Here is an 11,719-nt window from a genome sequence, read left to right on the forward strand (position 1 = left end):
GGAAGGAGTGGAGGACTGCATTGTATGTGGGTGATAGGAAGTGCCTCAGGCCACCACCCCTGTTTAAGGATGGTTTCTCCAATTTAACATGGATAGCTTCCTTGACCCCCCTTTCGAACCAGCGGTCTTCTCTGGCCAGTATCCGTACTTGGCTGTCCTCGAAGGAGTGCCCACTCTCCTTTAAGTGTAAGTGGACTGCTGAATCCTGACCCGAAGAGGTGGCACGTCTGTGTTGTGCCATTCTTCTGTGTAGAGGTTGTTTGGTTTCCCCAATGTACAGTTCCTTGCATTTCTCCTGGCACTGTACAGCATAAACAACATTACTTTGTTTGGGTCTTGGTGTCTTGTCCTTTGGGTGTACTAACCTCTGTCTGAGGTGTTGCTGGGTTTGAAATGAACCGGTATGTCGTGTTTCTGGAGGATCCTCCTAAACTTCTCCGAGACTCCAGACAGGTAGGGGATGGAAACGCTGCGGCGTTTGTTTCTCTCCTCCTCTCCTTTGCTGAGGTCTTGCTTTCTTGAGGTTTTGGTGAAGGCCCAGTCTGGGTAGCCACATGTTTTGAGAGCTGTCTTAATGTGGTCTGTTCCTTCTTTCTGCCTTGGGATGTGGTGGGTATTTCCCTGGCCCGGTGTTGGAGAGTTCTGATCACTCCCAACTTGTGTTCCAGTGGGTGGTGAGAGTCAAACTGGAGGTACTGGTCGGTATGTGTAGGTTTTCTGTAGACTTCGATGGTGAGATTTCTGTCCTCAGTGATCTTGACTGCGCAGTCCAGAAAGGCCAGACTGTTTCCTTTTACCTATCTTCCCGGGTGAATTTTACATGCTCGTCTGTTTTGTTGAGGTGATCGGAGAACGCTTCCAATTCTTGTATTTGAATTTTGACCCAGGTGTCATCCACATACCTGAACCAGTGGCTTGGCGCAGTTCCTGTGAAGGATGTCAGGGCCTGGGATTCCACCTTCTCCATGTATAGATTGGCAACTATAGGGGATACTGGTGAGCCCATGGCACAGCCATGTTTCTGCCTGTAGAAGCCTTCTCTGTACTGGAAATAGGTGGTGTTCAAACACAGGTCCAGCATGGTGCAGATTTGGGCCGGTGTTAAGGTTGTTCTTTCTGTAAGATTCTTGTCCAATAGAAGGTGCTTGTGGATGGTGTCTATGGCGCTGGCGGTGGGGATGCACGTGAAGAGTGACGTGACATCATAAGATACCATAGTCTCTTCTGGAAGTAGTGTGAGTCCAATGACTTTTTGAGCAAAGTCTTGGGAGTTTTTTGATGTGGTGTGGGGGTTGCCAACCATGGGTGACAAGATGGAGGCCAAGTATTTGGAAATGTTGTAGGTTACCGAATTGATGCTGCTTACTATGGGTCTGAGAGGGGTCCCTGGTTTGTGGATCTTGGGCAATCCATAAATGCAAGGGATGGTTTCTCCTGGATATAGACGGTAGTATTGTGGTCTGTCAATGGCTTTATCCTTTTCCAGTTTCTGTAGTAAGTCTACCACCTTCTTCTTGTATGAGCTGGTGGGGTCCCGTTTGAGTTTCTCATACGTGGCGGTATCTGTCAGAAGACTGAGTATTTGGTGTCAATACCACTGACTATGACACCAAAATACTCAGTCTTCTGACAGATACCGCCACGTATGAGAAACTCAAACGGGACCCCACCAGCTCATACAAGAAGAAGGTGGTAGACTTACTACAGAAACTGGAAAAGGATAAAGCCATTGACAGACCACAATACTACCGTCTATATCCAGGAGAAACCATCCCTTGCATTTATGGATTGCCCAAGATCCACAAACCAGGGACCCCTCTCAGACCCATAGTAAGCAGCATCAATTCGTAACCTACAACATTTCCAAATACTTGGCCTCCATCTTGTCGCCCATGGTTGGCAACACCCCACACCACATCAAAAACTCCCAAGACTTTGCTCAAAAAGTCATTGGACTCACACTACTTCCAGAAGAGACTATGGTATCTTATGATGTCACGTCACTCTTCACGTGCATCCCCACCGCCAGCGCCATAGACACCATCCACAAGCACCTTCTATTGGACAAGAATCTTACAGAAAGAACAACCTTAACACCGGCCCAAATCTGCACCATGCTGGACCTGTGTTTGAACACCACCTATTTCCAGTACAGAGAAGGCTTCTACAGGCAGAAACATGGCTGTGCCATGGGCTCACCAGTATCCCCTATAGTTGCCAATCTATACATGGAGAAGGTGGAATCCCAGGCCCTGACATCCTTCACAGGAACTGCGCCAAGCCACTGGTTCAGGTATGTGGATGACACCTGGGTCAAAATTCAAACACAAGAATTGGAAGCGTTCTCCGATCACCTCAACAAAACAGACGAGCATGTAAAATTCACCCGGGAAGAGGTAAAAGGAAACAGTCTGGCCTTTCTGGACTGCGCAGTCAAGATCACTGAGGACAGAAATCTCACCATCGAAGTCTACAGAAAACCTACACATACCGACCAGTACCTCCAGTTTGACTCTCACCACCCACTGGAACACAAGTTGGGAGTGATCAGAACTCTCCAACACCGGGCCAGGAAATACCCACCACATCCCAAGGCAGAAAGAAGGAACAGGACCACATTAAGACAGCTCTCAAAACATGTGGCTACCCAGACTGGGCCTTCACCAAAACCTCAAGAAAGCAAGACCTCAGCAAAGAGGAGGAGAGAAACAAACGCCGCAGCGTTTCCATCCCCTACCTGTCTGGAGTCTCGGAGAAGTTTAGGAGGATCCTCCAGAAACACGACATACCGGTTCATTTCAAACCCAGCAACACTCTCAGACAGAGGTTAGTACACCCAAAGGACAAGACACCAAGACCCAAACAAAGTAATGTTGTTTATGCTGTACAGTGCCAGGAGAAATGCAAGGAACTGTACATTGGGGAAACCAAACAACCTCTACACAGAAGAATGGCACAACACAGACGTGCCACCTCTTCGGGTCAGGATTCAGCAGTCCACTTACACTTAAAGGAGAGTGGGCACTCCTTCGAGGACAGCCAAGTACGGATACTGGCCAGAGAAGACCGCTGGTTCGAAAGGGGGGTCAAGGAAGCTATCCATGTTAAATTGGAGAAACCATCCTTAAACAGGTGGTGGCCTGAGGCACTTCCTATCACCCACATACAATGCAGTCCTCCACTCCTTCCAACAGCAAAACAAACATTCACACCATTCCAAGAGACCCAGTGACTCATCACCATGTGACCCAGCAGACAAAGGGGAGACATCTCAACAGAAACTAGGTCAACGACCCGACCAACGACCCTGCTAACGACTCTCAGGTGACCACCCAGATCATTAGCATGCAAATGGTCCAGGGGCTATATATTCTCAAGCTCTCTCCCAGCGATTTCAGAACTGAAGAAGCCTTCTGGATAGAAGGCGAAACGTCTTCAAGAGAAGAAACCCAGTCCAGTTGACAGAGAAAACTACCTTGGATTCTTTATCTTCCTTCTCGCTCTGCTGATGGCTATAATGTCGCTGATGTCGGGACAAGTTCTGGTGCTCCTTCGGATATTTGTCGTAATCATTTTGAGCTCAGTCTCGGTAAATGACCATCATTCCTCCTGGGTTGTTGTTGCCTATGCGTCTGCCCCCCCCCCTGAATACCCGTGGCCCCGTGGCCCCTCCCTTGTGTACAAAAGATGTGTCAGATTATAAAAATCTGAGGCTTTTGTTGGCGTCTCTGCTCGTGGATCCAGAGCCACCTGCAGCTCAGACCTACTATCCACTGTTTCTTCTCCGGAATTCTGAGATGAACTCTCCGCGGTTGTGGATTTCCCTCCTGTCTTTCCTTTATTCCCACTTCAACGGTCCATGGAGACCCCCAGTACGCTGAAGCCCTCGCCTCCACCGCCCAGTGGTCCAAGGCGCTGCTTTGTGACTGGCCGTCCCTCACGGGGCTCCTGGTGATGCTCTGTCCATGTAAGGGCGCACCGCTCGAACCATATTCCCCGGGTCAAGCTGAGCATATGCCGGGCTCACTGAGAGTGCGGGGTTTCGGTCCCCAGCAATAGCTCAAATGGGTGGCCCTAGTGGAGGGAGCCCTGGTGTTTAGGAGCGTTGACCACACCAGGAGGGAGCCCCACAGCCCCTGATGTGGATTTATTGTGTTGGAGGTTTCTGTTGAGATTGAGAGAGGTTTAACCTGGTCACCTCTGGTGGTCTTCACACTTTCTCTCTGCCTCTGCATGTCTCTCGACCACAGTGTGTGTGGCCCGTTTTCAGTGCTGCGACCTCAACACGACGGCGGGACTCGGCCAGATGTGGTGGAGGACGAGGAAGACGTGTTACCAGATCGTAGAACACAGCTGGTTCGAGTCCTTCATAATCTTCATGATCCTGCTCAGCTCTGGAGCACTGGTCAGACACACACACACATGCATCAGAGTGTTCTCTGGAACATCTTGATGGCTCATTATCGGGCCTCTCCACTGTCCCCGCAGGCCTTTGAGGACATCTACATTGAGCAGAGGAAGGTGGTGAAGGTTATTTTGGAGTACGCGGACAAGATATTCACCTACATCTTTATTCTGGAGATGCTGCTGAAGTGGCTCGCCTATGGCTTTAAGAAATACTTCACCAACTACTGGTGCTGGCTTGACTTCCTCATCGTTGATGTGAGTTTATTGATGTTTGATTAATAATCATTAATATGATTACTAGTTTATCATTTAAAAAGTGGATGTTGTTTAACCTAAAAAGGCAGATGTACAGTAATGGGATTAGAAAATGCTGGCTATAATGTGTGAATAGTTCAATTTAGTAATGTCAAAACAGAAATATGAGATGTACTCACATGAAAGTGGCCATTTTTATAGTGTTTTATGATTATTGATTCTTTATTGTCTAAAGATATGTAACTAAATCAATAATTCTAATAACACAAGTTTTGTTCATTAACTGTTTTGCCTTATTTTGAAATCCATCTTCGTAAAATGGAATCTTCGGTTTCTTTGATATTTCTCATTTTTGTTATGCTGAGCACAGAACAAAATGGCCACTGAGTAAATGAGGAGTCCAGATTCGATCTGTTAGAGCGCGCGGGCGCCCCCTCCTGGCCAGGCCACGTCACGACCGGCAGCAGCGTCAGTCTGGTGAACGTCTGCCCTCTAGTGTCGGAGCACACCGCTTCTGTCCATCTTTTCTTCGGTTGGAGCGTTTTTATGTTGTCACAGACTCCACATGCGCGCACTTGACACATGAACAAGGTCAAAGAGATGCCGGATCACATGGAGGCTGAGGGATGTTCCATGTTTTTGTCTGGTGGATAAAAGACTGAAAGGACTGAATGACAGAGAGTCCTGACAGCCAGAGGCCAAAACACACACACAGATACACACACACACACACACAGATACACACTCACACAGATACACACACACACACACACACACACACACACACACAGGCTTTTGTATTATGATTTTCTATTCCACTGAGCTGAACCATTCTGTGTGGAAGTCTTCTCCATCTGTATTTTTGTGTTTGGGTCGTGGTTCGGCTGACCACTGTCGGCTCGGTCTCCTCGGGACCGTGGCGGACCGTGACGGATGGTGCCGATGTGTTGCATGTTGGCGTAGGGTTGATGTAGATATGTACTCTGTAGATCTCACTGCTGGGCCAGCTGGCTCAGATCATCTCCGTGGACCTGTTCAGCACCGTCAGGGTTCTGAGGACCCTCAGGCCGCTCCGTCCTCTTCGGGTTGCATCCCGCTTCGCTGGTATCAGGGTAAGAACCTGCAGACAAGGATCGCTACGATGTCGGATTTGACCTGAGAACTTCCTCGTATTCTCTTTGTCTGCAGGTCAAAGGTCAAGCCTGTCCGTTCCTTTTTCTTTTTCTTAGCTTGACAGGAACTTTCCTATTCTGCAGGTCTCAGCTAAAGTTCTAATCCAAACCTCTCTCCTCAGCTCTGATTGGCTGGTTTCCGTGACGGCGCCCCACATCTGTCAGTGTTGGTAGTTAACTCTCCTCCTTCTCTCTTCCTTCCGCTCTACCTTTCCTTCCTTTCCCCCCCTCCATCCCGTCCGCCCTGTCTCACTCCTGCAGGTCTCACTCATCAGTTTGGTCGCCAACACTTTGGGTTATTCTGACTTCGCAGCCATCAAGTCGCTGCGGACGCTGCGGGCCCTGCGGCCCCTCAGAGCCCTCTCCAGATTTGAAGGCATGAGGGTAAGAGTCAGTATTAATGGACGTGCACAGCAGGAAGCACCAGCACCCTCATTCAGCATCAGCGGAACATTAATTATTATCATTAATGATCTAATGGCCACCAACAGTGAGTGGCAGTTGACAGTTATTTTAATTATTAAAATTCTTGCTTATTACCATAATAAGACTAAAGAAATATGAGAATACGATGAAAAAATAAAGAATAACAAGCACAATTGGAACTGTTTGTTATCTATTGTTTAAAATCTTAACTAATTTAGCACAGAACACAAATGACCTGAATTAATTACAGCAGGATGATCAATAAAGTGAAATCAGCTCTGGTCTTATTCATGTCTCAGGATGAACGTTACCCATTAAAAAAACTGCACATATTTTGTGTTGTTCTCATCCTCCCGTTTCCTGTTTCCTGTTTCTGATTGGCCCAGTTCACTTCCTGCATCACATGACCTGTTTGATGGCGTTTTCTCTTTCAGCCAACCAATCACCAGAGTTTCACCTCAGAGGTTTTAAACATTTAATCTTCAGCTCTTTTCTTCAACAGTATTATTGAAACCATCACAGTCGAGCAGAAAACGCAGATACCTTTTCCAGGAAGTGTGTGTGTGTGTGTGTGTGTCCATGTACGTGTGGCTCATTCTGTGTTGTGTATTCTCGTGTGTCTCTGATCGATTGTGTGTTTGCGTGTGGTGTCCATCCGTTTCTCTGTGTTTGTGTGTCTCTGTGTGTGTGTGTGTGTTTTTCCTGTGTGTTTGTGACGGTGTGTTTCTGTGACGCAGGTGGTGTGAACGCTCTGATCGGGGCCATCCCCTCCATCATGAACGTGCTGCTGGTCTGCCTCATCTTCTGGCTCATCTTCAGCATCATGGGTGTCAACTTGTTCGCTGGCAAGTTTGGCCGCTGCGTCAACCGGACGGGCCACATCTACGAGGCCGCCTTCATAAACAACAAGTCTGAGTGTGAGGCGCTCAACGACACCTCGCTCTTCTACTGGACCAAAGTCAAGGTCAACTTCGACAACGTGGGGGCCGGATATCTGGCTCTGCTGCAGGTGGTAAGAGGCTGGAGATTCCGTCCCCGAACAGAAACACAAAAGTTCCTCGCAGCTGAGTGGAGCCTGGAGGAACCTCCCAAACATCCACATACTGGCCAACACCATGATACACCAAGACCAGACGTTCCTAAATCCAGCCTTCATCCTTCCCATGACCTTTAGCCACACAGCCCTCACACACATATATATATATATTACATTATTTCCACGGTTTCATTCACAGAAATTCACCTTTCACAGCATCATGACAACATAAATATAAATATCCTTGGTCAGATGTGGAGCTCACGTCAGCCTCGCTGATCTTGAACGCACCCTGTTGTACCATCATGAGTTTCTCCATCATCTGTGACTTTTCTGTTTTTCCAACACTGTATTTATCTCCTCTGTTCTTTCCCTCCATCCTTTACTCAGCCGCCCACACTCTTTCTTTTTCTCCATCTCTTCCATTTCTCTGCTCACCCTCCGTCTCCCTTCCTCTTTGTTTTTCCACTGTCTCTCTTGCTCAGTGTCTCTTTGAACCCTTAAAATGAAATTAGATTTTTATTCGACGTCATCAGGCACCATCCTTCTGTCTGGTCATGTGCTTCTCCTTTAGTTTGTGTGCTTTTATTTTCCGTCATCCTTCACTGCCTCTGTAGGAGCCCTGAGAGGTTCCAGTCAATCAGCGTCTGAGGTCTTTTTTTTAGAACAAATTCCAGCCAAGTGGGAGTAACAAAGAAAGAAGAGAGAGAATTAGATGAAAATGGAGGTATCACAGAGGTGACATTCTTCAGCCAATCGGGACATAAAACTTAACTGTGTGCTGGTGGTTGCCATAGTAATGGGTTACTCAGCATTATTCTGTTTGACTGGTTGCCATGGCAGCTGCATCTCCTCCATTACCATCCAAGGAAAGAGACTTTTATGGATGTGAAATCTGACTCTGACCTGTTTTATTCTTCATAAATGACGACATCAGTTGGTTTTTGTATTTTCACTCACTCAGATTGAATGATTAGTTATTTCTTGTGAATGGACACTTGAGCAGGGTCGTGCGTCTTGTTGGGAACAGAATCTTCTTTCCTCTCCTGCTATTAGACACTTCCACTGTGCTTTTCTCACTTGCATCACACACCATAATAATTGCACTTTGTAACTAATGGCAACAAGCTGATTTTGCTGACAAAAAAAACGTCCATTCAGGCCAATGTATTATGCAGCTTCCTCCACCTGGCCCCTCCCACCGAGGAAGGACGTTCATAAAAGGACATGTTGACTCCTCCCACTGAGGAAGGAAGTCCATAAAAGGACCTGTTGACTCCTCCACTGAGCAACAGCCCAGGTTCTGTTTCCATGGCTCGGCGGCTCCACTCTATTGATGTTCTGCTAAAATTTGAAGTCGGCTTCCAGATCCATTTGGTTCAATTATTCGCATTCAGAAATTGTTGAGCGTGTTGTCACGGTAACGACAGCGGAGCCCCGAGGTTTTGACAAACATGTTGAACACTGGTTGGTTAAAGACTAAAAAAAGCACCAAAAGTTCAGTACAAGAACATCTTGCCATCAGTAAATGGCTCCAATTGTTTTCTTATAGTTTAAGATTCTGTGGAGAGAAGATGAATCATGAGAGGATGATTTAGATTATTTTTACAGATTTTATACCTATCGGAGTAAATGATGAAAACAATCTTTCCTCTATTAATCGTGTTTTTAATTTTTGTTTTTAAGGCAACTTTCAAAGGTTGGACGGACATTATGTTCGCAGCAGTGGATTCACGAGCGGTGAGCAAAAACACTTCATAAAAATACGGCAACAAGTTGTTTAGTATTTAATGTTAATGTGTGTGTGTGTGTGTTGTGGCTCTCTTTCAGGTGGAAGAGCAGCCCATCAAAGAGGTCAACCTCTACATGTATCTGTACTTTGTCATCTTCATCATCTTTGGATCCTTCTTCACTCTTAATCTCTTCATCGGCGTCATCATCGACAACTTCAACCAGCAGAAGAGAAAGATAAGTCCCACCACAGACTCTCTCATTATGGATGATGATGATAAGCTCTTCTTCAAAGGTTGGAGAAACTCCAGACCTAAACTAGTTCAACGCTGAGGCAAATGGGATGGCTTCCCTTTTGTCCGTCTTCCTCTCCTGGGGGATTTAATTAGTTCATTTCCACACGTTGTCTTTAGTGAAGATAACGGAGATGTTCTGGGCTGTTTACTTAGGAGGACAGGACATCTTCATGACGGAGGAGCAGAAGAAGTACTACAACGCTATGAAGAAACTGGCTCCAAGAAACCCCAGAAGCCTATCCCCAGACCTCTGGTACCAGAACACCTCCTCTTCCCCTGACATTCATCAGAACCAAAAAAGTAAACATAACTACGTGTTGCTCTCCTTCTTGGCCAGAACTCGCTGCAGGGCTTCTTCTTCGACCTGACGGGAAAACAGGCTTTTGATATCATCATCATGGTGCTGATCATCTTAAACATGATCACCATGATGGTGGAGACGGATGAGCAGTCCCCCCAGATGGAGTACATCCTGAACAACATCAACCTGGCCTTCATTGTCATCTTCACCACCGAGTGCCTCATCAAGATCGTGGCGCTGCGCTACTACTTTTCACCGTTGGCTGGAACATCTTTGACTTTGTGGTTGTCATTCTCCATCGTTGGTGAGTCTGGTTCCAGGGTTGCCGAAGCAGCACCTACCAACCACAGGAAGGGATGTTTGTGTGTGATCTTTGCTTTCACCTCACGGATGCAAAACAGTGGCTTGCTAATGCAATGTTTCGATAACGTCATGTGAGTGGTCGGGTTTGGGAAGCCACGTACAAAGGGTCATAGCCACAAAAACGTGGCGCACACGTCTAACCAATGGAGTGTGTGGAGAAAGAGTTCGCTGAGGCGGAGAGGAGTTTATTGGCTCTTCGGCCGCTGTACGTCCCCGAGGACGGTCCTCATGGACCTGTGCGAGGAGCTCCGGCTACACTGGGAGCCGCGTCCAACCTGAGCCCATACAGGTGCTGGCCACACTGGGCTTCCTCAACACGGGCTCATTTCAGCAGAGCCCGACCGTTCGGGACTGAGCCAGTGGGCCGAGCCGATCCGTGCCAGCTGTGTGGGACGGATTACCAAAGGTCACGAATGTGATACCCGCAGTGGAAGAGGAGAGACGGTTTTCCTAATGTAACCGGAGCTCCACACTGCACACCACTGCTCTTAAAGCACCACAAGATGGGTTTGTCCATGTAAACAGGAAGCATTTCAGTGAACCAACATTGTTGCGAGGTGGCCTGGATCCACACAGGATCCACTGGATCTGACCAACATGGGGGGCTAAATCATGTCATCGTCCCAAAATGGATCCCCTGACAGGTGTCGAGCGTTACGCCCCTGACCATCATCCTGGCTTCAGCTTCATGACTCGTTAGTGGCCTCAACAAGCCCTTATTGTCTTATTGTGTTTTGTGTGATCCGGGTGGTGGTGCGACAAATTCCCAAATTGAAACTGATTTCATTTAGTTCAGAATATAACGACCCTTCCGTTTATAATTAATGACGTTTGCGAGGTTCCATGATGAAATGCACGTCTTGTACACGATTTAATCAGCTTGCTTTAGCTAATAAAATGCCACAACTGCGTGCGTGCGTGCGTGTGTGTTTGTGTGTGTGTGTGTGTGTGTGTGTGTGTGAGTTTATGTGAAAGAGAGATCACCTGTGGCTAAAGGCAGCAATAAAATGTAAGCCTGACAATTATTTGTCCACACAGCCACCATCCACGTGGCCTTGGATGTTTTTTCCCTGCACCAAGGTCTTGTTTCGTTACATATAGTAGCACAGTACACACAGACACACACACAACCACACGCACACACAGCGCGGATGTTACAGGTCAATCATGTTTGATTTGTCTCCAAGGACCACCCTTTGGCACCTCTGATTGCTGGTGTTACCTTCACCTCCCCAGACACCCCTCGTCGGCATGTGTCCAACCACACATGAGCATGTACAATACTACACACACACCAGGACACTAAATCAGTCACACACACACACACACACACACACACACACACAGACAGACATGGAGAGAGAGATATAGGTACCAGGTAATTAAGCTTTCAGTGTGGCTTGATTTGTGTGTGTGTGTGTGTGTGTCTGTGTGTGTGTGTGTCTGTGTGTGTGTGTCAGAGTCGGGCTAGTTGTGCTGGTGTGTGTTCTTTGTTTAAGAGGGGTTGTTTTGGTGACATCAGACAAGGTTCTTTGAATTTAGCTTATTTAAGTATAGTGTTTGAGAGAAGAGCTGGTTCAGTCACACTTTCCATCCCTCCGTCCCTCCATCCATCATCCCTCTCTCCCTCCTCCCTCCCTCCCTCCTCCCTCCCTCCGTCCATCATCCCTCTCTCCCTCCCTCCCTCCCTCCCTCCTCCATCCATCACCTCTCTCCCTCCTCCCTCCACATG

The 11,719-nt window shown here is 47.4% G+C and overlaps 1 pseudogene; it reads left to right on the top strand.

Annotated features, from left to right (window-relative positions):
- The window catches only part of LOC115248221 (sodium channel protein type 4 subunit alpha-like), a 46,768-nt pseudogene extending 36,840 nt beyond the window's left edge, over positions 1–9,928 (top strand).
- Positions 9,929–11,719: the final 1,791 nt, after the last annotated feature.

Source organism: Takifugu rubripes, unplaced genomic scaffold (genome assembly GCF_901000725.2).
Source record: "Takifugu rubripes unplaced genomic scaffold, fTakRub1.2, whole genome shotgun sequence".
NCBI classification, from domain to species: Eukaryota; Metazoa; Chordata; class Actinopteri; order Tetraodontiformes; family Tetraodontidae; genus Takifugu; species Takifugu rubripes.